The sequence below is a fragment of the Melopsittacus undulatus genome, chromosome 2 (genome assembly GCF_012275295.1).
Source record: "Melopsittacus undulatus isolate bMelUnd1 chromosome 2, bMelUnd1.mat.Z, whole genome shotgun sequence".
NCBI classification, from domain to species: Eukaryota; Metazoa; Chordata; class Aves; order Psittaciformes; family Psittaculidae; genus Melopsittacus; species Melopsittacus undulatus.
The window spans coordinates 1,798,355-1,825,482 of NC_047528.1; the positions used below are offsets into that span (position 1 = coordinate 1,798,355).

Below are 27,128 nucleotides of genomic sequence, written 5' to 3' on the forward strand. Positions count from 1 at the left end.
TCCATGCCCATGACAGGGGTTGGGGTTGGATGGGCTTTAATCCCAAACCAGGCTGGGATTCTATGGTTCTATGAAATAAATTGCATAGTGAGGAGCTATGCAGGTGCTTGGTTCTGTGCTAGAGAACCTCACTGGTTCTTGCATTGACCTGGTGCTGGCCAAGCTGGAGTATCTGGGGCTTAAAACACCTCTTTGACTTACTCTTGGAGATGGGCTGAGATCTCCCTCCTCTTAGGAGGTGATTATGTGATGTTTATGGCATCCCTTGCTGGAGGTGGATGGCAGAAGTCCTATAGAGATCACCTTGGGCTGTTTCAAACCCTACCTGTACAGCTCTGCTTGTGTGCAAGGAGCAGCCTCACTGCCTCACCCATAAGTGTCCAGTGAGTGTCCAACACAAGCTCCTGTGTCATCTGCAGTGGTCCTTGGATTTGAATGGGCAGTGCTCCATGGGTACAGCTGTAGTAGGGTTGTTGTTCCCAAGTGTTGAGCTGCTTCCTTCCTTCCCAGTTCCTCAAAACAAGGCAGTCAATGTAGGTACCAGATACATTGCTGATTCTGTATTAGTTGTTTGCTCTTCTCCTTGGTCCTTTTGTTATTCCTTAGCTCCCTATTAGCTCCCTAGTCCTAATAGGGCTCCCCTATTGTCCCTGGAGTTTGGGCCCTAGGGAAGGCACTTTTCGAAAGCCTTCAGTGCAAAGCGGATCCAGAGGCACAGGAAAGAGCAGAGGAACAGAGTCTATAGTGCTAGTATCAGATACAGATTTCCAGCCTCCATGCTTGTTGCTTGGATACCTCTTATAATAGTTGTGTAAAACTTATATTCCTGTTTAAATACAGCTGGTTATTTATTACAACAGGTCTTGGTGGAATTTGCTCTTAAAAGTATCTCTCTTGAAAGTCTTTGGTCTCCCCTTGTTGTGTTTTAAGCCCAGCTGGAAACTCGGACATCCCAATATCCTACTGTAGAATCATTTAGGTTGGAAAAGCCCATTGAGATCTATAGTAAGGAGTTTTGCAGGTGAGCTGTTTGGTGGTGATCACTTTGTGTTGGACCTTCTGCTCTTGGTAGAACCATGTTGTGAAGAGCCCTGGAGGATTTTTGCCATCTTGGGTGAGCTTTGGACTGCTACATCTGTGTTTTGGTCCCCAGATGGACCATGTGCAAAAGCACCGGCCATAGATTGGTGCTGCTATGGATGTAGCTATGGATGACCTTTGTGTCATGGCATGGAATCATAGGATGGTTTGGGTTGGAAGGGACCTTAAAGCTCATCCGGTTCCAATCCCCTGCCATGGACAGGGACCCCTTCCACTGGAGCAGCTGCTCCAAGCCTCTGTGTCCAACCTGGCCTTGAACACTGCCAGGGATGGGGCAGCCACAGCTTCTCTGGGCACCCTGTGCCAGTGCCTGAGCATCCTCACAGGGAACAGCTTCTGCCTTAGATCTAACCTGAACCCCCCTTGTTAAAGCTTGAGCCCATAAACCCTTGGGATGTGGACTGTGTATGGCATGGATGTGGTTGGTGCGTGCTGCTGCCAAGCCTGGCTTCAGCTCCAGTTCAGCCTGACCTTGCTTGTCTGAATCACCCCATTTAATCCCATTACTTATTCAAATCGGTGTCAACAGCCAGTGTCTGAGCAGAGATTAGCAGCGGATGAACGAGTCTGCCTGCAAAAACATGGAGAGGAAATGGAAGGCTTTCCAGAGCTAAAACTTACCCCTAAGTTCTTGCTTTGAGCTTTGTGTCTGTACTTGGATGAAGCCTTGGGTGCCATGGTTTAGTGTGAGGTGTCCCTGCCCATGGCAGGGGTTGGAACTGGATGTTCTTAAGGTCCTTTCCAACCCAAACCATTCCATGATTCTATAAGGGATAGCTGATACAAGGACTCCTCCATCCCTAAGTCAATCACTTCGGTTCACTGCTGGCCCCTCTTACTGGTGCAGACTGGGTGCCTTTGAGCTATGGGGTGGCCGGGCTGTGTGTGCTGCTCCTGCTGATCCATGTTAATGCTCTGTTTGTAGAGCAGCCTGCATTGCTAATAATAGGCAGCTTTGTGGGAGATAAGCACCAGACTGACCTTATCTGTACCCATTGAGTTTGGCCTGAGGGGTGCTTGTGTTTGAGCCCATGGTGCCTGTGTGTGGAATAAGGAGGAAAAATAAAGGTTTTAAGCTATAGCAGGAGCATTTAGATGGGAAGGGCTGCATAAGGATGCTTAGGGATGCTTAAGGGTGGGTATGGCATAGCTGGAAGCGGCACTGAAATGCCATGGTGGCTTGTGATGGCCCAAGTCCAAGTGATGTGACATGCTTGATTCTCTGCATCACATCATCATCTCAATGAAGAAGCCAATCTCTGCTTTGGGCCTGCGTTGGCCATAATGGATGGTAACAAACCCCATTGTCTTTTAGGTTGTTCTGCATCAGAGGCTGCACTGTAGAGTCCTGTTCATTTTAAGCAGAAACAAAGTGCTGGTCCTATGTGTTCTGCATTGATCCTGGTGGGATGAGGGGTTCCTGTGTTGTACAATTGAATGGGTAGAGGGACAGAAACTGTTTTGTTGTGCTGAATGAGATGATTTAGCCTCTGTACTGCACACTAAACCCTGATGCTTGTCAGCACCACGTGTAGGCAGCTCTTAGCTCCCTTTATGGGGACGAGCTGATGCTCAGCATCCAGCACTATGTGTTTGAAAGGGAATACTCAAATGAGAGGCTGGTGTTGACTTCTCATTAACACCAGCTCTCTGCACCTGAGGTCATTGCTCTTCTAAGTGCTTCCAGTGTGCTCACTTTGCTCCATGTGTTCTTTCAATGCCTGTGCCTTGTGGCTATGAATTTAGCATGAAATGGTGTTTGTCAGAGGGTTCAAAAGCTGCCTATGGAAATCCTAGGAAGAAAGCTAACATGAGGGCAGGCTTTGAGAGATGGGAGAGTGTTTGCTTCTGCTTTTCCTTTGGTGGAAAGGATTGGAATGTGTAAAGCTGTGTGTTGGTTTTATTAACTGATAGTCAGACATCTCCTGAGCTGGTGGGGTCGACTCGTCTGCTTTCCTATGTGTTTGGAGATATAAAATGGGAGGATTAGAGCAAGGAAAGAAGGAATTGATGAATATTCATCAGGAATAACAGCTTTATTCCCTGGTGCCTTTCTGTTATCTTGTTCTGCCTCTGCTTATTCCTGGAGCAGCAGAAGGTCACAGTGACATGTATTAAGATGCCAGCCATCGTGTGTCTTGGTCGCACAGTGGCAGTCCCTGTAGGCTGATGCCTTGAGGAGTCCTTATTGCTAAATGCTGCTGTGACAGCAGTGCTGCCTTTGGCAAAGGGAAATTAGGATGTGTTGAAGGATCTTGTTGCAGTGCTTATCGTGAGTGGCTTCTGTGGATGCTCTAGACAGGTGCTGGTCCAGGGATACCTTGGAAAGTACTGATATGTACACTTCAAAGTGTTTCTTGGATGCTTGGGCTGATGTGGTGCTTTAATCGTGGAATCCCAGAGTGGTTTGGGTTGGCAGGGACCTTAAAGCTCATCTGGTTCCAATCCCCTGCCATGAACAGGGACCCCTTCCACTGGAGCAGCTGCTCCAAGCCCCTGTGTCCAACCTGGCCTTGAGCCCTGCCAGGGATGGGGCAGCCACAGCTTCTCTGGGCACCCTGTGCCAGCGCCTCAGCACCCTCCCAGGGAACAGCTTCTGCCTTATATCCAACCTGAACTTCCCCTGTTTCAGTCTGAACCCATCACCCCTTGTCCTATCACTGCAGTCCCTGATGAAGAGCCCCTCTCCAGCATCCTTGGAGCCCCCTTCAGACACTGGAAGCTGCTCTGAGGTCTCCACGCAGCTTCTCTTCTCCAGGCTCAACAGCCCCAATGTTCTCAGCCTGGCTCCATACAGGAGCTGCTCCAGCCCCTGCTCATCCTCGTGGCCTCCTCTGGACTTGTTCCAACAGCTCCATGTCCTTCTTATGTTGAGGACACCAGAACTGCACACAATGCTGTAGGGGGGGTCTCACCAGTGCAGAGCAGAGGGGCAAACCTGATCTGTTTGTTGTAGAAGTGCTGGGAGCTGTTAGCATCAAAGACTTGTTTTTACCCTGTAAATGGAAGATATGGGGTTAGAAATAGGTGTCCCAGTTGATGTCCCCAGACTGGGAGGAGGATGGTATGAAGGGACTACAGAAGAGGCAGCCCATGTGTGTACCCACACTGCCTGGCTCCCTAGAGCACCTCCTGAGCTGTAAATGCCTGATGTCAAGTTAGGGGTCAGGCGAGGGCAGTGTTCACATCCTGTAATTAACATCTGTGCAGTTAATTACGGGCTCTGGCAGACCTGGAGACGCTGGATGTGGTTGGATCCCTGTCCCAGGGATGACAGGAGGCTAATAACACATATGTGTTGACTTGGGCTGTCTGTGCTAATGCCTCCTCCTCCTCTTCCTCCTCCCTTTCCAGCATATGTTTGCAGTGTATAAATCAACATCCTTATAAATCACTGCTTTGACTTTAATTTCTTCCTCCTCTTTGGCCTCTTGGAAAACAGGGTTTCTGCAGTGCTGTGGGTTTCCTTTATAGTACATGGACCTGGGAGGCAGGTTTAGAGCTCAAGCCTTGAACACAGCATCTCTGTGTAAGCCAGTGCTTGGTGGGACACCAGAGCTGCTCACAGGAAGCCAAGCTGAGACCTTGGGAGGCTGCACAAGCATTCCTTTGACTCTTATGGACTTGAGGATGTTAATGACTGTTCAGTGCAGCCCCACATCTAATACTGGGCAGGTAACTGTGGGTTGAAATGTGTTAATAGCTTGCTGGTGTGATTAAACTTGCAAAGCAGGAAGTGTTTGGGATGGATTGATTCACCCTTGCCACTGTTGCTTGTTTAGGGAATGGTATTAAGGCTGCAGAATAGGACACTGGCCCTGCCAGGTTCAATTCAAACTGAGCATTCAGAGGATGCAGTTATTGTACTTCACTGATGGATGGAGGGAGGCAAATGGTGATGATGACTTGAGATCTGCTCTTCCATTGTATGTGCTGCAGAATGGGGACCTAAGATATCCCTGGGCTCCCCCAATCCTATGTGAATCCCAGACACTGTTAAATGCCCCTGGCTGCTCTTAGCAGTGGGCCTGCCTTTGCTGTGAGGATGACTTTGCTGATATAAGGATTTAAATCCTATTTGTGTGCTTTGCTTTCACCTTTTGATTGATTGCTATTAACCCTCCCTTGGAAGAGAAGAGAAATCCATACTCTCTCTTTCATCTCTAAGCTGTGTATTAAGCCTTTAATTCCGAGTCTAAAAAGAGGTGGTGAGGAACAAAATACTTCTTTTCTAGCAATATGGAAGTGATGTTGTTAAAACCAGAGGCAGTTAAGGCTCCTAAACCAGCTAGGTCTGTAAGAGTAGAGACATAATGAATGAACACTTACCCAAATATGCTAGGGAGCCAATTTATACCCTTATCTCCTTAAAAATGATATGGAAGGGTTGATGTGCCCTCATGTCCCACAGTGTGAAGAGGAAGCAGGGTCTAGTCCAGAAGCTGTGTGGTAGGGCAGTGTTGAAGCCACTCATGAGTCCTGCTTACAAGGGTGTATGTGACTCTTGCCACTGAACGTGGTACAGGACATCTCTGGAACGGGTTGTTGGTAGCTTGTGGTGTGAGGTTTGGGATGGTGCCCCAAAGGTAGCCCATGTGCATTAGTGCATGAGCCCATATATATTCAATGCATTAATAAAAGTCTTCTGGAAGAGGCCAGGAAAGGATCCCAGCTCAGTTATGGAGAACTGGGAGAAGCACAAGGATGACGGAGCTCTTATTTCCCATCTATTTGCATTGCCAGCATGATGTTGCTGTAAGAGAGGCCAGGGGTGATATGAAAGAAGGAACAAGTGTCCAGCCTTTTGGGGTACATTACAATGGGCTCATAGCTCTCATTTCCACCTACCCTTGCCCTTTTGAGCCTGATGTGTGGCTGTTGGGGTATCCTGACATCCCCAGTCTGAAGTCCACAGCAGCCTGGGAATGTCTGCCTTCAGTAAAAGCTTTGTCTTCAGTGATAAGGAAAAGCTTGAGGACATCAGCAGAGCAAAGTGACCCAGGGTACCAGCAGTGCCTTGTTCAGTCGACAGCACAGCTTCTATGTTGGGTTTCCTGTGCCTTTCCTATAATTGCCATGCTCCTCAAAGGATGAGGGTTTTGAGACCTCACCTGGAGCATTGTGTGCAGTTCTGGTGTCCTCTGCATAAAAAGGACATGGAGCTGTTGGAACAAGTCCAGAGGAGGCCATGAGGATGCTCAGGGGCTGGAGCAGCTCCTGTATGGAGCCAGGCTGAGAACATTGGGGCTGTTGAGCCTGGAGAAGAGAAGCTGCGTGGAGACCTCAGAGCAGCTTCCAGTGTCTGAAGGGGGCTCCAAGGATGCTGGAGAGGGGCTCTTCATCAGGGACTGCAGTGATAGGACAAGCGGTGATGGGTTCAGACTGAAACAGGGGAAGTTCAGGTTGGAGATAAGGCAGAAGCTGTTCCCTGGGAGGGTGCTGAGGCACCGGAATGGGTTGGCCAGAGAAGCTGTGGCTGCCCCATCCCTGGCAGTGTTCAAGGCCAGGTTGGACAGAGCCTTGGGTGCCATGGTTTAGTGTGAGGTGTCCCTGCCCATGGCAGGGGTTAGAACTGGATGATCTTAAGGTCCTTTCAAGCCCTAACTATGATTCTATGAAGGATGGAGAGCAGGGTCAGCATGAACTCTATTTTCCTGCTCCCAGGTTATTCTGTCTGTTGTGTTCCTGCAGTAGCTATTGCTGTTACAAGAAAAAAGCCCCTTTAAGGTACATTTCTACCACTCTGCAACATAGAAAACTAAACTACCTCTGCTGGGCCCTCTGCAAGCACATGAGGAAAGGCCATTCTTCCTCACACACAGCACTGAAGTATTCCCAAGCTCCCTGTCCCTGTGCTATTGGTTTGGATGAGGGCAGACCTTGGGAGCTCTTCTATACACCCTCTTGCTACCTAAACCCAAAGCAACAGGGGCTGAATGTGGTTGGTGACTGCATCCTGACACTGAGAGCTCTCTGACTCTTGGTTTGAGCAGATACCATTGTGGGACCAAGCAAGAGGCTCATTATGGGTTGTGAGAGGAAGATAACACAGGTTTGAAAGTCTGGTGCACATCCCAGGTACCTGTCTAAACCCATGGTCTCTTTATGGACTGGTTTTGATGGGGAAGATGGAGTGATCCCAGCCTTCTGTGGGGTGGGAGAGGGAGATACTTGCAAGCTGCATCCCATGAAGCTAAAGAAAGCTGTTCTGCTTGGTGTGCTGAACTGAAACACAGCCAGATATCCCTGCCTGCATCCCTGCAGGAAGGAGATGGGCAAGTGGATTATCCAGGTGGTGTCTGAATATTCCCATCCCTGGGGAAGAAGCCGGGGAGAAATGATGGATTCCATGGCAGGTTGTACTTCAGGTGCTCTCAGAGGTGGTGAGGAGCAGGATAACCCTCCAGCAGACAGGATGTGGTGTTTGGATGCTTGGGAGGCTGGAAGGACCCCAAATACCATGTCTGTGGTTCTTATTTGAACCTCTGTATTATACCAGAGATGCTTCCAGAGCCCAGGGTAGCAGCATCTATTAATGAGGGATGAGAACCCTAAGGACTTGTGCTGATTCACCTGCTGTCCTTCAGGATGAAACCAATCTTGCCTTAATCAGTGCTGATGAACAGACTCTTTCTTCACATTGGAGTTATCTGATTCCTCCTAAATGGTTTCCTTCCTCTGTTTTCTTGTAACACAATTCCTAAACAACACTTAAATCCCAACTGAGTCTTTCTGCTCAGTGCTCCTGTGATGCTGATAACCCTCCTCTAGTTTATAGCCCTTCACCCCCTAATATTTATGTGCATAGGAACAGAGGAGCAACAAATCTGACTTGCCACCGCAGGCCTCTGTGACCATTCCAAACATAAGCTTGACTTAGCTCTGGGCTCTCTCTTCCTCTTAGCTGCACGGCTGGCTTTCCACATAATAAATTCCCAGCATTTATTGGTCTTTTGACATATAGGTTTCCCAAGGGAAAGGCAGGAGATTGGCTGAACAAAGCCTCCTCTATGATGGGAGTTTGCAGCTTTGGTCAGAAACTGTGATGCTGGTCAGTGCAGGAAGGGTTTTATGGCTCTGTCTATAGCCACAGTTATGCCAAGCAGGAGGTTTGGGAGATGCTGAATAATAAACCTTGTGAAGAGATTGATGTGTATAAAATATGATAGTATAATAGATATCTAATATCATAGTATAATATATGATTCAGCTTGAAGGAATTGATCTGGGGGAGGCATCACTGGAGGCAGTTTTAGACTCCCAGACTGGTTTGGGTTGAAGAGACCTTAAAGCTCATCCAGCTCCAATCCCTGCCCATGAGCATGGACACTTCCACTGGAGCAGCTTGCTCCAAGCTCCATCCAACCTGCCTGTGATGTGGGACTCTCAATGCCTCTCATGCTCCCACTGCTTGAAATCTGGGAGCATCTTTAACCCCCTTGTAGGCTCCATGTACATGTGTGCTGGCACTGCAGATGTGCTGAGCCTTGGAGCTGTTGGAGAGCTGCTACTCTCAGTGCTTCTCTGCTTGTCCTAAGTTCTGGCTGCAATAAGCAGGAGCATCCAATAACCTGCACCCAAGCATTGCTCTAGCAGCACTAGCACCAGATATGGATCATTGGCCATAGGCATCGTGTGCCCTGTGTGATTAAGATGTGGCTGTATAAGATGAGCTGGACCTCTGGTTGATGTAAGACTGCATTTGTTCAGTATCACCTTGTGCTGAATGAGCTTGATGCTTTAATGAATATCATTTACACCAACACATCTCAGACTCACCTAACCTATGCTGATGGTCCATCAGCTCATGTCTGTGCGAGATCTGATGGTTTTCTTTCATGTGAAGGGTGTTCTTCCATAGGAACGCACATGGAATAGCCTGGGAGGAAGGCTCCTCATGACTCTTAAAGGTCTTGCTCAGGTTCTTTGCAGGTGCATAGGAAACTTGAACCTTCTGAGATGGATATGTCTTGCATACATGGCACTGCTTCCCATTCACCTCTGGTTGCAGTGACTGGGGTGAGATGTATCTGAAGGTCAGTGACTTCCCTTCAGACTGGCTTTGCAGAAGGTCAGTAGCTCTTGGGTAGGTAGCCCAGCATGAAGACCTGATTTGAGAGCCTTATCTTGCATAGTAAGAGTGAGGAAGCTCCTCCAGTGGACAAGCTGCTGAGTGAAACTCTTCCCATTCTGACTCCCTGTTCTGATGTTTTCCTTGCCTGTTACACTGGGAGAGTGGATGGATTTCATATGGGTCTTGGTCAGAGAAGACACTGCTGTCTATGGGCATCCAGCTGGCATTGTAGTCAAGCCAATGTGTCCATCACCCCAATGGCTTTGTCCCTGTTTCCCTTCCCCTCTTGGAGGCTGGTTTTGAGGGAGGCTTTATGAAGGCATCTGACCTACCTGGAAGATGCTGCTCTTCCCTATCCTGCCTGAAGCAGACCTGAAGCATGTGCTGGCAGATGAATCCAATGGGAAATACTATTGGTATTAGAGCTGAATCCGGGTCCTTCAGAGACCCTGATTCCATCTTCTTATGGTCTCATTGCCTGGGCAGAAGGATGATGATCCCTGTAGGGAGCAACCTGTGTCCGGAAGAGGCATCACTGTATAGGTTGTGGCAGGGCTCCTGCTCATCTCCTGTGCTTGCAGAGCAGCAATAGCAGCTGCCTCATGCCCTTTCCTAGCCAGGAGGGAAGAAGTAGGTCAGGATTTGCATTCTCTGCCTGGTTTCTGTGCATAACTTCCCCACTTTTGTCCTTTTAGGTCCTCTTTTGAAACAGGCTGTTCCTGTACGTGTGTGTTCCTTGGGCTCCCCTGAATCAGAGGGCAAGGACTTAGATTCAGATGTATAATTGAGCTGTGATGTATAATTGGGCTTTAATGTCTGTCTTTCCTCCAAGAGCACTTCTGGGAGACTCCGAAGGGCTGATTCCAGCATGTAAAGATCTGGAATAGATGCTTAGGGCAGTGTCTTCATTTTCTGGCTGTTGTATTGCCTGGATCAGGATTTAAATGTCCTCCTGTAGTTCGTTTTTGCATGACAAGAGCAAGTAATTGGGATGAAATCATCCGTGCTGTAAATGTGATGGTGAGATTTGCTCTTCAGCTCTTCCCTGTGTGTTTTAGGGCTGGGTTGCAAAGTCCTGATGGTGGGGGGGAAAAGATGGAGTGCAGCAGGATTGGGGCAATAGAAAGGAGTCAAAGGGCTGTTTTATTGTGGCTTTGTGCACTGGGAGAGAAAGAGCTTTGTTGCAACAACACTGAAACAACAGGCGTGCTTGGGCTGATGGGGATGGGGCAGCTAGTGCAGAGGCTGGGACAGGAGAGGGGTTAGCTCATGGGCTGCATGGTGGGGAGCATCCTGCAGTGAAAACCGGGGCTGTTGAGGCTGGAGAAGAGAAGCTGCGTGGAGACCTCAGAGCAGCTTCCAGTGTGTGAAGGGGGCTCCAAGGATGCTGGAGAGGGGCTCTTCATCAGGGACTGCAGTGATAGGACAAGGGGTGATGGGTTCAGACTGAAACAGGGGAAGTTCAGGTTGGAGATAAGGCAGAAGCTGTTCCCTGGGAGGGTGCTGAGGCGCTGGCACAGGGTGCCCAGAGAAGCTGTGGCTGCCCCATCCCTGGCAGTGCTCAAGGCCAGGTTGGACACAGGGGCTTGGAGCAGCTGCTCCAGTGGAAGGGGTCCCTGCCTATGACAGTGGGTTGGAGCTGGATGAGCTTTAAGGTCCCTTCCAACCCAAACCAGTGTGGGATTTTGCAGTAATCTGCTGAGAAAGAGGAATGGAATGTGCTGAAATCGGGTGATTTTGTTTTTCATAGGGAAAGGTTTCAGCCTACAGTGGGAAGAAAAACCTGCTGCATGGTTCTGGTCCCTCTTCATCCATGCAGGTGATTTATGCTGTGGGCTCCTGTGGTTATAGTCTCTAGAGGCCTTGTGAGCTTTTTGTCAGTGTGAAATAAAGCAGCTACTGTGTCCTGAGCACAGAGATACGGGTAAAAGTGATAGAAAATGTATTAATGCAACATAATTGTTTTAATGGATTTTCATTGTAAGTAGGGATGATACATCACTGAGACTTCAGCTTTGTATCTTCTGGGGTACACATAGACAACTCAAGGATGCTTCAGGGTGGTTTACCTGCTGTAACTGCTGTATGCAAGCGAAACTGCCACCTGAATCTGTCTGGAGCTTGTGCAGATAGCAGCCGATGTCAAGTCTCTTCCTATTTGTGCCCCCCTTTGCTTATGTTCAACTGCCTAGAAGTGTCAGCAGCTTGGAGGTGTTTCTGCACAGGAGCATCCTTTTGGGGGTTGAACTTCTCCTGCCTTGTTTGAGCTCTCTCCTTGAGGCTATTGCATGTCCAAGGCTGCTTAAATATGAATACAAGATAGTCTGAGTCTTTTTACAGGGTAGGAAGAGCTTAATTTGAGAGTAGGTTTAGGGATTGCAGTGATTGCAATGAAAGCACCTCTGATTTCTTTGTTCCCACTCATAGCTGCCATCCAGTTTACATTAATCCACACGGATGTCCTATTGTTCCCTCTGGGTATTAGGTTTTTGATTGTGCTGTTGTCTTTTAAAAGCAGTGTGTCTACATGCTGGGAACTTGTATTCAGTGCTGTATGGCATGTGGGTGTAGGGAAGATCATCTGGGGAGGTGTTGAAGAAAGGAGCTATTGTCTTCTCCTTGGAATACCCTCAATGATGAAACACATCCTGCACATGTGGGTGCATGAGCACAGCTAATGCTGCCTACTCGGGTCACTCATCCATCCTGATTTATATGGATTCGCAAGGAAACTTGGTTTCAGGCCATATTATGCCTCTTCCATCATGTATTCCTGTTTCCAGCAAACAAAGGTGGGGTGATGTGTTGGTTTTGCAACAGTGGGATGTGGCTGTAGTCTCTGGATGATGCTGTGGTCAAGGAGGAGTGCTGCAAAGGTCTTATTATCCTTTGCTCAGCATCCTTGTGTCTATAAGGAGCTTTTCTCTCCATGTTATATTGCATCTGACAAATTCACCACCAATTGTGGTCCACAGTTTTGGTGTTATCAATATAAGAAGGACGTGGAGCTGTTGGAATAAGTGCAGAGGAGGCCACGAGGATGATCAGGGGCTGGAGCAGCTCCTGTATGGAGCCAGGCTGAGAACATTGGGGCTTGTTGAGCCTGGAGAAGAGAAGCTGCATGGAGACTTCAGAGCAGCTTCCAGTGTCTGAAGGGGGCTCCAAGGATGCTGGAGAGGGGCTCTTCATCAGGGACTGCAGTGATAGGACAAGGGGTGATGGGTTCAGACTGAAACAGGGGAAGTTCAGGTTGGAGATAAGGCAGAAGCTGTTCCCTGTGAGGGTGCTGAGGCACTGGAATGGGTTGCCCAGGGAGGTTGTGAATGCTCCATCCCTGGCAGTGCTCAAGGCCAGGTTGGACACAGGGGCTTGGAGCAGCTGCTCCAGTGGAAGGGGTCCCTGCCCATGGCAGAGGTTGGAGCTGGAGGAGCTTTAAGGTCCCTTCCAACCCAAACCACTGTGTGATCCTGAATAAACCAGCATTATTCTGAGCTAAACTTCTCACTTTGCTCTGTTCAGCTGCTGATGCCCAAGTGCTATTTGTACGTTCAATCAATACCACACAGATTGCTGCAAAGAATGAGGAATCTAAGCATTAATCTGCCATACTTTGCCTAGATCTGGAATCTCTTCTCCATGTTGCCTGGATAATGACAGGCAAAATGTTTGAGCTGTTGTGTAGGTGAAGTCTTGGCCACCTCCTGCTTCTAGTTTTGCAGCGAGCTTCCACATTGTGTTAGTTTAAACCATCTTGTGAGAGGGTTTCAAAGCTCTACAATATTAAAGGATCCAATGAGTTTCTTCTGCCTCCAGGTCCTGATTTAACAGGAAATCGATGAGGAGCTTTGGCTTTGTTGGGCTGTCTTGTTTGGAAGTAGGGAGGTGATGAATGGATCCCATTGCAGTTCCTTCTAGGTAATAACTGCCCCTGCAAATCCTTTTAGCTAATAAACTGCATTATAAAGTAAAGCACATCTTTAGGACTGTCATAATACAAAGATGGAGACCATCATGAATACAGCTTATGGCTGCCAAGCTGAACATAAAGAACTCGGTAGTGAGAAGCTGTTCTGGAGAGTACTTGTTCCATAAAGGAGGAATACAGCTGCTGACAGCTCCTGTCTTTGAGGAACAAGTGCTTCAGCCTCCACAGCAGAGGGTCTGCATTACAAAGTGTGAATGTGCAGTTAAAAGACACAAATCTCAGCCTTCTTGCCAAGGTTATTGACTCTCCACTTAAAAGCTCTCCTTTTCTTGTGTTTCTCATGAGCGTTGCACTGAGGATTGGGCAGGAGAGTTACCTGTCATAGCAGTGACACAGGGTAATGCAGTAGAGCATATAGGGGAGAAGGATGATATATTTGCCTCTTGAAACTAAATTAGAATCATAGAATGGTTTGGGTTGGAAAGGACCTTAAGCTCATCCAGTTCCAACCCCTGCCATGGGCAGGGACACCTCACACTAAACCATGGCACCCAAGGCTCTGTCCAACCTGGCCTTGAACACTGCCAGGGATGGAGCATTCACAGCTTCCCTGGGCAACCCATTCCAGTGCCTCAGCACCCTCACAGTAAAGAACTTCTGCCTTATATCCAATCTAAACCCCCCCTGTTTAAGTTTGATCCCATTACCCCTTGTCCTATCACTGTGGTCCCTAATGAATAGTCCCTCACCAGCATCCCATTCAGATGTGTTTGAATGGTGTTGTTGAAGCTGGGAATGTTTGGTGGGTGTTTGCACTGGATCTCCTGGAGCTGATCCTGTACCTGCTTTTTAGCTCTATGGTGAAGTGGTCAGCTTTAGTAAATGGCTTTTATTTGGCTCTTCATAGAATCATAGCATAGTTTGGGTTGGAAAGGACCTGAAGATCATCCAGTTCCAACCCCTGCCATGGGCAGGGACACCAACAGGGTATGTAAGGACAAGTCAAGGGGGAATGGCTTTAACCTGCAGGAGGGGATTCTCACTTTTACTGTGAGAGCCTTACTGTGTTGCTATGGGATGGCTGTGTCTTGATGTCATCCTTCCCTATAGAAGAAGTATCTTGGGACAGACAAAACAAGCTGTAGGGAGGTCACTTGTGACAATATGACAAGAAGAGCTTTTGCTTTCTTCCAAGCAAGCCAGGGAGATCCTATTGCTCTGCACCTGTAGTTCCTTGGGTCTCTGAACAAGGGATCAGGAGCTGGGGAAGCTAATGGGAAAGCTGGTGGTACATGGCTGGTGTTTAACTAAGGGTCATAGTAACTCTTTTGAGTTATAGAAGAAAGCAAAGCTGTTTCCCTGTATGAAATAGTGTCTGGAATATGGCATGTTCCCCTCTGTGCTTCTTGCCTTAACAGGATGGTGCGAGCTTAGTGGCACCACCACTGAGTTTGTTCCTATCTGCAAGTGAGCAGTCTTATGGCTTGGAAACTTCCATAGACAGATATGGAGGCAGTGACTCAAGGTGTGGAGAGACTAAGCCAGTGTTGTGAGCATTAAATACATCCTATGGCATCCAGCTGTGTTTTGACCTCTGCTGCATCCAACTTGGATGAAGTTGGTTTTAACCCAGGGCACAGCAGGGAATTGCCTGTGCAGTGACTGTAGAATGGGCCCTCAAGCAGCTTGTTTTGAGTTGGCTGGATGTAAGGCTGGGTTTAACCTGGCTTTGGTCTGTAGAGAGCAGAGTAGTGTTGGGGTGTACTCATTGTCCTGAAGCTGGGTGTAATGTAGCCATGTGCTGGCTGTGGAGCTCTTGTAGCCATGACCAATCTGCCAGCAGGACTATGTCCTTATGGAATGGTTTGTGTAGGAAGGGACCCTAAAGCTCCTCCAGTTCCAACCCCCTGCAATGGGCAGGAACACCTTTCATTGCTTGCTCTTGCCACATGCACTTAAGCTTACTTAATGACTTCCTATGAAGCTAAAGAGCTTGAGAAACAACTTCCCTGGAGCCCTATTGGGAAAGATCCCGTGCTAGGGAATGGTGCTGCTTAGTGAGCACCCCATTACCAAAGAGCTGTCTCTCCCACTCTCAACCATGTCTATAAGCGTGTCTGTATCTGTGATCATTCTGTGTCTATATGTGTGATCATTTTGGTGCTTGACCTCTAGGCACAATGTTGGGCTTGTCAAATTTGCAGGTCTTTTAGTAAAGAGCTTAGGTTTTCATCTGCAGGCTTGAAATGCAACAGCTTTGACATGTCAGTTAAGGAGAAAACCCAAGGGCTATGTTCAAACATCCACTGTGAGCTCAAGGAGAGACTGAAACCACAATTACATCCCCATAAAAACTGAGCAACGTGTTGCAGAGAGAGCTCTTGAGCTTGGGTGTGCTGAGCAAGCTGCATATGCTGGGTTCAAACCCACGGTCCTAAGTGGCAATGATGCTTCTGCAGCATAGGGAACAAAACCTTATTCAGCTGATAAATGAAACATGAACAGCCCATTGAAAGACAGAGCTAGACGAGACATGGAGTTGCCTTTGTGTTCTCACTCGAGAGGGATGCTGTGAAGCCAAACAGATTGAGGACCGCAGTGTAGGTGGTGTGTGAAGAAGGCACTTGCATAACGTCACTGGAATAGAAAGGGATGTGTGATGCTCTGCTCTCATCCCTGGGGCTGGAAGCAGGTGGTATCAGTTGTTGGCAAAAATAGGGGAAGGTTTTAACAGGCTTTGGTCAATTGGTGCTCAAGGGAAGGGATAAAGGAGGAAATGTGGAGTTCTTGAGGGCTTGGCAGAACACTGAACAGCAAACAAATCAACTTGAAAATGTTGAAATTTGAGTTGATTTTATGAGATATTAGTAAGATCTAAGGCTTGGAGCAGCTGCTCTAGTGGAAGGTGTCCCTGCCTATGGCAGGGGTTGGAGCTGGGTGAGCTTTAAGGTCCTTTCCAACCCAAATCATCCTGTGATTGGGACAGTGTGATTCCTATGATGGTCAGAGGGCTGGAGCAGCTCTGCTCTGGAGCCAGGCTGAGAGAGCTGGGCTGAGGCAGCCTGGACAAGAGAAGGCTCCTGAAGGGGAGAGCTGAGAGCAGCTCCAGTGCCTAAAGGGGCTGCAGGAAAGCTGGAGAGGGGCTTGGGACAAGGGCCTGGAGGGCCAGGCCAAGGGGAATGGCTTGAACCTGCCCAAGAGAGGGGAGACTGAGCTGAGCTCTGAGGCAGAAGCTGTTCCCTGGGAGGGTGCTGAGGCGCTGGCACAGGGTGCCCAGAGAAGCTGTGGCTGCCCCATCCCTGGCAGTGCTCAAGGCCAGGTTGGACACAGGGGCTTGGAGCAGCTGCTCCAGTGGAAGGGGTCCCTGCCTGTGGCAGGAGTTGGGGCTGGAGGAGCTTTAAGGTCCCTTCATCCCAAACCAGGCTGGATTCTAGCCCAATGAGAGGCTTTCCAAGCTGAGAGAAAAGGACTTTCTGAAGTCCCACAGGCTACTCAACAGCTTTCAATTGCTGTGCTGCTAAGGGCTAAACAGTCCTGGAAAGCAGCATGATCCAAGCCCCCAGCTTGCTGGAATGTCTAAAATTGCTTAGAAAGCTGTAAGTTAATAACCAGGGTTAAAGAGGGAGAAAACGGTTACTTACAGCAGCTTGGCCAGCATTGCTAGCTGAGGGATTTATGCTGGAAAGGATGTTTCCAGAGCAGCCACGCTCTTTTGGAGCTCATATGTAGGCTGTAAACCTCAGGCTGGTTTACAACGTGGTGAAGCACTTGGTTCTTTAATGGAAGCATTCCTTTAGAAAGAGAGGAAAAAGGGGGAAAATACCCCATTATCCAGAGCCCTATTTCCAAGTCAGAACACAGCATCACCTTTCTCCAGGTCCTTGGGATGTGCTCTCCATAGCCAAGAGGCAGATACCACTCCAAAGCTGCCTTGGCATGGATCTGTGAAAGGAATGCAGCACTTCCAGCCTTTCAGGTTCTGGGAAGCCTTTGTTGTCACCTTGGCTCATCAGCAGTGGTTTGTTCTGTTTGCTTCCTGTGTTTTCTTATGGTACATGGAGGTGGCTGGTAGACCTGATATCCACATCGTACTGTCCCCAACTGAATGTTGGCCCCCCAGTCTGTACTGGGGAGCACTCTGCCCTGCTTAAAACCCTGTAGGATGCTTATTCTACCTCCTGCTGTGTCTCAGAGCTGCTTCAGAAACATGAACTTTCAGCCTCTCCTCTTTCTGAGGCCTTTTCCTAGAAAGCAGAGTGTTTTAGGGGAAAGGGAAGGGAAACATTGGTGCTGTTTCATCCTGGCTCCTGTGGGGCTTGTGCTCAGCTGCTCCAGATGTTTGGATAAGCTGCTCCAGGCTGGAAGCAGTGCCCACAAGCTGCATAGCTATGTGTTAATAGACCCCTTGGGGTCTTTCCTCAATAGCTCGATCTCTACAGCATGAGGCTGAGGATTGTATTCAGTGACTTAAATGGGCATTAGTGCTTCGAGGCATGGCTAATGGAGGGCTTGGAGCCAGCATCCCCAGACACCCCCCCCATGCTTGTTGTGACCTGGCCACAAGTTTGCTTTGAATACTTTAGGCTGACTGATATCAATCACCAGATGGATGTGAATAAGGAAGGGGAAAGATCTAGCAGTGTCTGTAAGGATGAGCAGTGATGCTCAGCATTACATAGGATGGTCTGGGTTAGAAGGGAGCTTCAAGCTCATCCATTTCCAACCCTTGCCACAGGCAGGGACCCCTTCCACTGGAGCAGCTGCTCCAAGCCCCTGTGTCCAACCTGGCCTTGAGCACTGCCAGGGATGGGGCAGCCACAGCTTCCAGTTCAGATACTGGAAGGCTGACAGCACAAGTTACAGGATACCCCTGCTCTTTATGCTTTACTACCTAAATAACTCCTGTTTACCTTCAGGTAGAGTTTCACTGCAGGCTGTGTGGAGGGAATGTGGCTTCAGCTGTCTCTGTTTCACTGTAATGCTGATTACATTGTGGGGGTGCTGGCATGGAGTGGGTTAATGCTCATTGTATTAGAAGCCCTCTAAAATGATTGAAAGCACTTTGACAAATAGGTCTCGGATTTGCATCACTAAATGGGTTTATGAATCCCTTGTGACTGGTCCCTTTTATAAGGAAAACAAGATAGTAGCTGATGTAAGTGGCAGATGGAGGGGGTTTGTTTTCATTGGAACAGGACTCTCCAGGCATGGGTTTGGAATGACTGAATCCTCTGTTATAACTGGGAGTCAACCTACGGAGGGGCAGTTTCCTTCCTGCCTTTGCCCTCTCCCCTTCCCTTGACGTGCCACTTCTAACATCAGAGTCACAATGACCTTGACCAGCTCTTTGAGATGCTCTTTGGGAAGCCAGGAGCGTTTGGGACTTGCAACCACTTGCCAAGTCACTTGGGAAAATTCCCTTTTCCTGGAATACCGAAGCTGCTGCAGAGTCAAATCCCTTCATCCTTATTCATGTCAAAGTGAAGATCAATGCCATAGTGTGGAAGAATACCCACAGCAGCAGTCAAGACAAGTATTGTAGCTGGCATTGAGTAACTGGGTGATGGGGTGGCTGTAATCTGTCTCTTGTTACCAGCTTCTTCCCTCCAGATGCAGTTTTCATTCACTGCTCAGTGCAATGGTTGAGCTTGAAAACCCTCCTGTCTCCCTCCTTGCATTGAATAGATTCATCCAGAACTGGAAAGAGTTCAGTAATACCTGGAAGGAGGCTTTAGGAATGTGAGACAAATCCATGTTACATTGAGCAGAAGAGGGGGTAAACTGGATGCGTTAGCCTTTCCTTGGTCAGAAGTCAAGGTATTTGCTGTACCACAGGGATGGAGGAAGGGATGGGGGTTGTGTATACATCATTCCTTTTGTTGCCAAGTGATCAGAAAGCTGCAGTGAAGGCGATGAGATGGAAACAGCCAGTTGTATATGCCTGCTCTGACAGCTTGTGAGAAGGGGATTATCTCCTCAGACTGGAATAGCTGTGGGGGGTAATGTGTTAACGTTGGAATCCCTTTATGGGAAGGGACCTGCTTGCTTGAAAACAAACAGATGTTCCTGTTGTGGAACTGAGGCTCCTGTGGTGGGTGGCATCTGATAGTTCATTGACTCTTAGACCCATTGGGTTGCCTGGGTGGGAGGGGGCTTCAGGAAAACCAGACTGGTTTGGGTTGGAAGGGACCTTAAAGCTCCTCCAGCTCCAACCCCTGCCATGGGCAGGGACCCCTTCCACTGGAGCAGCTGCTCCAAGCCCCTGTGTCCAACCTGGCCTTGAGCACTGCCAGGGATGGGGCAGCCACAGCTTCTCTGGGCACCCTGTGCCAGCGCCTCAGCACCCTCCCAGGGAACAGCTTCTGCCTCAGAGCTCAGCTCAGTCTCCCCTCTCTTGGGCAGGTTCAAGCCATTCCCCTTGGCCTGGCCCTCCAGGCCCTTGTCCCAAGCCCCTCTTCAGCTTTCCTGCAGCCCCTTTAGGCGCTTTCATCTCCTAACCCATCTTTGCTTGTTGAGCTCTCCTGGGCTGCTTCAGTTAGCTCATAGCTTTTCAGAGTGCTCCATCCAAAAGGGAATACCTATAATGCCTTCCCAATCTGTTTTGATTGCTCTGAATCAGTCCAGTTGCAATGGGAAGGAAACAAAGCACAAGAGTCAGAGGTTCTCCAAAATCAGGGAGACAGAAGTGACTTTTTGTTCTTTCACATCACCAGATCCTGCTGACTATCTCCTTTGTGATTACTTTGGCCACAGCACATCCAGTGTGCTTGTAGTAGGAAGGACTTTACTGTGTGATTAGAGTCTTATCAAATGGATTTATGCATTCTCAATGTAGGAAGCCAAAACAGTGTCTGGCTTATAGAACAAGGGAGCTATAGAGGAGCCGCTAACCCTTATGGAGCAGTGACTATTTGCTTTGGAAGAGGAAGGAGAAATGACATCTTGGAAGCTGTATAGACCTTGTGGATGTGATCAATGAGGGTACTCTGGTGCTGCATGTGCTGCCTGCGTGCAGAATGGGAGGTAACAGCAAGTATGGGAAAGCAAGTTTTGCTCCTTCATTAAGTTGGCTTGAGAGCAATTCTGATTGAGGAATGGTTTCTTCTGGCAGCCATATGGAAGGAATCACTCATAGGAAATAAAGAGCTTGTAATCCATTTAACTAAGACTTTCCACCTGTCATTAAGCCAGAGACATTCATGCTTAATTCTCCTTATAGCGGTTGCACAGCAGATGTGAAGGGTTATCGGTTGTAAAATGAGGCTTGCTGGTTGTGTTTCCCCCCCTTACTGTTTCAATTGGTGTGTGTAGGGGGTATGGAGGCATTTTGCTTGTTCTCAGATGGGTGTTGTTGGTGTGGTTCATGCAGGTCTCCTGTTCTTGCTGGTGTGAGCCAAGTTTAGCACAGTGGAGCAGGGAATGCATCTTAGGGACAGCAGATGACAAGCAATGTGTTGGACAGGCTTCTGCTGTAGCTGCTAATGCCTTCCATAGAGGACCAAACCTGCCCCTTGGAGGGCCAGCTAATAGGATTCATGTGTGGTTACAGTGAACTCCTCAGGGGTGTGTGTAGGAAAAGGGTAATCGGGGAGGTGGAGGGGAGAGCAGCTTGTCTGTAAAGGAAACTGCTTGTCAGGGTGTGCGTGTTGAAAACCAGCTCTGTTTCCACTTAATTCCTCAGCAAAACCACATGCTAAAAAGGGCAGCAGGAGTCTGTGGGGAGGACAAACATTATGCAATCCTTCTAATTTCTTACACATCTTGCAATGCCTTGTCTGGGTTTGAGACCCTTCTGTGTTCTTCAGCATCCAGCTGTGCTTTCCTTCCACTGATGGCTTTTCCTTCTCTTGCCTTGGCTGTGTCTGTTCTCATCCCTGCTGATGCGGTTTCATCACCCAGACCATGCCAGCATCACAGTGCATTCTCCTTTATATGATCTTTAGGCTGCAGAGGTTGAACATGAGGTCTTTTAGTCCAGACACAGCCTCTCTACCCTTCCAGTTCCTCCCAAATGTATTTGGTGCTTTTCTACATGTCTCCCTGCTTTTGTGGTGCAGATACATCCTCTTCCATGTCTCCTGATAAGATCCTGGTGATGTCTGCGTCCTTGTGTTGCCTAAGCCCAGCTTTTAACTGTTGAACTGGTGTCTTCTTAACATAGAATTGTCATAGAGTTCAGTGTCATAGTCCCAGACTGGTTTGGGTTGGAAGAGACCTTCAAGCTCATCCAGTTCCAACCCCCTGCCATGCACAGGGACACCTTCCACTAGAGCAGCAGCTAGAATTGTCATAGAGTCCAGTGCCATAGTCCCAGACTGGTTTGGGTTGGAAGACACCTAACCTAACCCTAACCCTAACCCTAACACCTTCCACTAGAGCAGCTTACTCACCTCCCACTAGGTCATGAGCTCCTTGGGAACAGAGTGAGATGGGAATGAGCTAAGCAAAGTGTGCTGGTTGGAATGTTTCTGGCACACTGTCTCCAACAGGCATAATGCCAAAGCAATGCTCATCACTGCTCCAAAGGGCTGTACTGTGATGATGATCTAGTGTCAGCCACGTGTCTTCCTCCTTGGCTTCGCTGATCATTCAGGACCAGACATGTACTGGAGCCACTGTGCCCGGGGAAATCAGAGGCACTTAGGATAGGGCTTAGTAAAACCTTCTGCACCCAGCCTATTTCTGTCCTTGGTGTTGGCTGGAACCCAAAGGTTCCTCCCTGTGGTCTCTCCACCGGTTACTGGCAATGGCATAAGCAGTTGGCTGTTGTAACATGGAAACTCCCGACTGCTGCCCTCCCTCTTCCCAACATCACCATCCCTGCTGGCTGGAATGCTGCTTGAATGCAGGGAATCCTTAGCAGAGTGACTGGCATCTCTTGCGGTTGATGGCTTAGGGTTTCAGACTCCTTGTTTTGAGTAGCATTGAGATGTCCTCATCACTTTACTATGTATGGCATCAGCACCTCCTGGTGCCCAAGTGAACTTTTCAATGTGTCAATGTGGTCTCTGAACTTTCTTCTTCTCTTTTTCCTTCCTATATTCCCCTCCTGCCTCCTGTTCTCTGGGAATTTCATTCCAGCTTTGCTTACAACTGGATTCATCATCATTACTGTAGCATAAATGTTTCTCTGCCCACTGAACACAAGCTTGATGTTTGTTGGCCTTTCTTGTCAAGCACAAGAGATGCTCTCCTATGGCACTAGAACAGGCTGCTCAAGGAAGATGTGAATGCTCCATCCATGGTAGTGTTCAAGGCTGGGTTGGGAGTCTTGGGTGCCATGGTTTAGTGTGAGGTGTCCCTGCCTATGGCAGGGGGCTGGAACTGGATGATCTTAAGCTCCTTTCCAACCCAAGCTATTCTATGGGTACTCCAACTTGGGCCTACCCTGTGAGACAGACACAGAGATGGAAGCAGACTTTCACAGATCCCCCAGTTACCCTGAGGTGCAATCAGCTCTATCCATGCCCCTGAATGCATTTTCCTAGCTTCTTTTGGGTACTGTGGACTCCCCCAACCATCTGTCTCTGTAGCAGTTAATAGCTGGTTTTCCCTTCCAGGAACAGTAGGGTTTTACACCACTTGAGCTGCTTAAAACTCCTCGTTGCTCCTCCTAAAAGCCAAGAACCCCATTAGACTTGCAGATGGGAGCAATGCATGAGTTGTTGCCCATCTCATCACCAGCCTCCGGAAGATCAAACTCCCTTCATACTGGGATTGCCAGGAAGCCTTTGGCAGAGGGGACCAAAAGTATCCCATGTTTCCGCCTAATGAAAAGTCCTCATGTTCCATCTGTTTTGCTTCCTTCTTCCAGTAACTTCAGGACCTGTTTGTGGTTTCACCTGATTCTTTAAGCTATTACATGTAAGAATAGTGGAGGTGCAAGATAAGGCTTGGTAAAAACAGAGGAAATGAGCCAAACAAGGCAAAAGGGAAGCCGAGTTTTGAGGTCTCTCTTGGGGAGCCACAGAGGTTTATTGCACAAGAACCACTCCTACAGCAGGGAAAGCTTTGAGCACGGTTTGTGTTCTGGTCACTTGGAGCTAATGGTGGAGCTGAGGTTGGGAAGATGGTGTCTTCTGCTGCATTATCCAAAGCTGTTGTGCTTCAGGAACTCAACCATTAAACTCCAAAGCAAACAACGTGGACTCTATGGACTTTTCCAGCTAGGGAAGCCTGGGAGATGTTGGACATCTTATTATCCATTATATCCTAGTCCCAAGTGACTTTATCCTCCTTTGAGCAGAAATCTTTGGTCTGCATTACTACTTGTTTCTGTGATTCTGGGGCTCTCTAGACAAGCCAGCATCCTAGGTAAGAGCATGTGGGGTATCCTCATGGCTTTTCTATCTACATCCAGCTTTCTGCTGGCTTTCTAATTGCTGGGCATGAAGTGGAACTCATTTCAACTGGTTGCCCTGGTTTCCAGTCAACAGGCAGGCACAGCTCATGGGGTTCCTCGCATGGGTTTGTCACTGCTCATTTGTTATCTGCTGAGTCTGCATTTCTGAATAGCTCTCTAGGAAGGATATAAACTGACTGTGAGGTGGATTTTGTGCCTTTTGCATGTCTAGAGGTCTGCCAAGACAAAGGAAGTAGCTTGGTTGTCATCTTGGACATCACATCTGGTATATAGGGTTATGGCAGAACCTTATTCCTGCTGTCTTTTGAGGATGTACAGATGCAAGCGCTTTAGATAGGGATGGAACTAAATGGGGAACCAACATCGTCTCCTTGAGGGCATGCTTGTGGGATAACTGTGCTGTGATGTGCAGGTACAACTTGAAGTTAGGCAATGCCAACATAGACAAAAATGGAGCACGTTAGTAGTAATAGTAAGATCTGTGCAATGGATGCTTGTTGCTTCCATGCATCAGGGAAGGAAAGAACCTTTATCTTCTCAATGGCTTTGACTGTCACAGGTGGTGAAGAGGAGAGATTTAGGTTGGAGATAAGGCAGAAGCTGTTCCCTGGGAGGGTGCTGAGGCGCTGGCACAGGGTGCCCAGAGAAGCTGTGGCTGCCCCATCCCTGGCAGTGCTCAAGGCCAGGTTGGACACAGGGGCTTGGAGCAGCTGCTCCAGTGGAAGGGGTCCCTGCCCATGGCAGGGGTTGGGGCTGGATGAGCTTTAAGTTCCCTTCCAACACAAACTGTTCCATGCTCCTATGCTGTGTTTTCAGAGCTGTATCAAGGCCTTGACTTGCAAGGTTTTACACCAAAAGCAACGATTGCATTTGGTTATTGCTGTTTGAGATGCTTGTACAGGTTCTTGCAGTGTCCTGTTCTGCTTTTCGACCCTTCTGAAATGCTGGGCAGCCAATCTACCCCTTAGCCTGAGGAGAACGTTCAGGAGCTGGATTGCAGCGGGTATTAGTACATACACACTGTGCTTATTTATTTAGGGAGATTAAAGTCTAAGTTTCCCTTTTGTAATCCCTTTGAAGGGTTTATCTTTTGAAGTCTGAGTTTTCATCAACTGGAAGCATCCAACCCCTCAAACTACACCGTGCCCCAGTTTCAAAGCATTCAATGGAAGAAAGAGAACTTGAACAATAAACAACAGGGCAGACCCATAGGGGCTATACATCAGCCAGACCCTGAGTATTTGGGTCATCACTTGCCACTTTGTGAATCAAAGGGGCTCTGCGGGCTGTCTCCTTGGATTGGGATGTAGTCATAGGGTTGTGGCAACAACAGGCATCAGGGTTAAAGTGGTGTTCCCCTTTGGAGGTGATGGATCAAGGCATGGCATGTGAAACTAACTTCTTTATTCATGTTTCTTATTATTTTCTGTCACTGGGGCAGCAGCGCTTGGCCTTGAGGACAAGGATGTTTTGCCAATGTGGGCTTTCCTGCCTCAATTCTCAGCTGAAAGACTTCACTTATGTATCTTATATATGTGTTTTTATATATATATATATATATATATATATATATACTTCCAGTGCTTAAAGGGGCTGGAGAGGGGCTTGGGACAAGGGCCTGGAGGGCCAGGCCAAGGGGAATGGCTTGAACCTGCCCAAGAGAGGGGAGACTGAGCTGAGCTCTGAGGCAGAAGCTGTTCCCTGTGAGGGTGCTGAGGCGCTGGCACAGGGTGCCCAGAGAAGCTGTGGCTGCCCCATCCCTGGCAGTGCTCAAGGCCAGGTTGGACACAGGGGCTTGGAGCAGCTGCTCCAGTGGAAGGGGTCCCTGCCCTGGCAGGGGTTGGGGCTGGATGAGCTTTGAGATCCTTTCCAACTCATTGCATTCAATGATTCTATATGCACATAGCAAAGAACACGTTGCTGCACTTTACCTTTATTGTGTGTTTGCCAGACAATGGTAACTTGCATTTTAACACATCTTCTGCTTTTAACAGAGTCTTCAGTGTTATCAGTATAAACCTGAATGTTTGTAGCCTGGGAAAAGTGGGTGGGAGACCTGTAACCCAACCCAGTTTCCAGAGTGGGAAATAACAATGTATTGGAAGGAATAACCCCAATGAGAGAATGACCCTGTTGGGTCATCCAGAGGTATTCAGTGATCAGGGGGGTCATTACTTGGGTACCTTCCACCACTGAAACGCATCATCTCATCCATGAGGCTGTTTATGGCTTTGGGGTGTTCTCAGACCATTCCTGCCTTGAAATGAAACCTTGGAAGTTGAGATGCTCTGGGTTTGAGCCAACACACTGTGGCAAGTACTGCTCAGTGCATGTGTGTGCATATAGATTTCCTCCTATGGGAACAGCTGGAGCAAGCATCCCTCTGTCAGAGCTGCTCTGTTATTAAACAGATGGGAACATTGTCCCTCTTCCATTTCATCTTCCAAGTCAGGGAAAGTGAAATTACATTACTTGGGATGAGCTCAGTGTATTAGATTCTGAGAACCATGAGGAGTCAATGAAAGTCACGGGAGTTTACATCAGTTCCTTCTAATACTTTAAATCACTTTAGCTCTGGCAATAAAGGATCATTGTAGTTCTTTTCTGTGTAGGGTTTGCTCTGGAAGTGCTTAACTTCTATTGTGTAGAAAGTCCTTAAGGAGAATCAGGATTTCCCAGTATAATGAATGAAACAACTGACAAGAAGGCTTCCAAGAGCACCAGAAGGGATAATGGGTTAGCAGTGATGTTCTCACCTAATGGGTATAGGTAATTATTTGCTTAGCAAGGTTTGAAGCATAACTAGCTTGATGGAAGATTTAATAGGGATGGAGATGAAGCAGTTGTAGAGATGCCTGCGAGTGATCCCATGAGTCAATACTGGGAGGAAAGAAACTTCTTTTAATGTGGAAATCAGCTGAATTTGGCAAAGCTCTGTTAAAATGGGTTATGATAAGTCTCCAACAGCCCCAGGGTCTCTATTTTCTGCATTTATTTGCATTGCAAGTGGGGTAAGCTGCATTGGGCCTGGTTTAATGGGATACCTTGGTTTTGTGTGCCTGCTGCTGCAATGGCATTTGGCCTCTCTGAATATGGGGGTTGCCCATGTGATGGTATTTCTGTTGTCTGCCTCATTCTCCCAACAAATATGCCTCTAAAACCATAGGAGCCTCCTCATGGAAAGCCAAAGTTTTCCTTTTGATGGGTCTTTCCAACCATGTATTGATAGATGGAGATATAAAAGACCATGAATGTCCTCCACATCTCAATGGGTGGAGATGTAGGAGGTGTCTTCCCCTTCCCAAGTGCTTGGGTTTGCACATTCCAGCATCTCCATAGACTTCAGAAATCAAAGCATCCTTGGCTGTGTTTTGGCTCTTTCTTGGATGTGCTGATCCAGTTTAGGAGTAGTTTGCAGGCTACTAACTAGTAGAAGTTAGTAGAACTACTCAGAACTAAGTAGAAGTTAGTAGAAGTTACCTAACTAACTAGTAAGAAGTTATGTGCTCATTGTACCAAACCAACTTAGGGTATCTGGGAGATGGCTGAAGGCAAGCAGGAGCCTGTAGCTCTCATATCTCCTTCCAGCTCCTCCAAAGCACACTGACCAAACCATGTGGGTATTCAGAGCAGTGCTGTGGATAGTGTCACTGGATGTGCTTTAC

At 48.1% G+C, this 27,128-nt stretch overlaps 1 protein-coding gene across 4 annotated transcripts in view; it reads left to right on the plus strand.

The window, feature by feature from the left end:
- The window catches only part of GDPD5 (glycerophosphodiester phosphodiesterase domain containing 5), a 165,164-nt gene that overhangs the window by 23,833 nt on the left and 114,203 nt on the right, over positions 1–27,128 (plus strand). The window contains exon 1 of one of the 4 annotated variants that reach the window (XM_034074567.1): positions 18,899–18,917. The exons of the other annotated variants lie outside the window; for them this stretch is intronic. The gene's annotated coding sequence lies outside the window, so the exon portion shown is untranslated. Of the gene's footprint in view, positions 1–18,898; positions 18,918–27,128 lie in introns of those variants that run through there. 4 annotated transcript variants of the gene reach the window in all.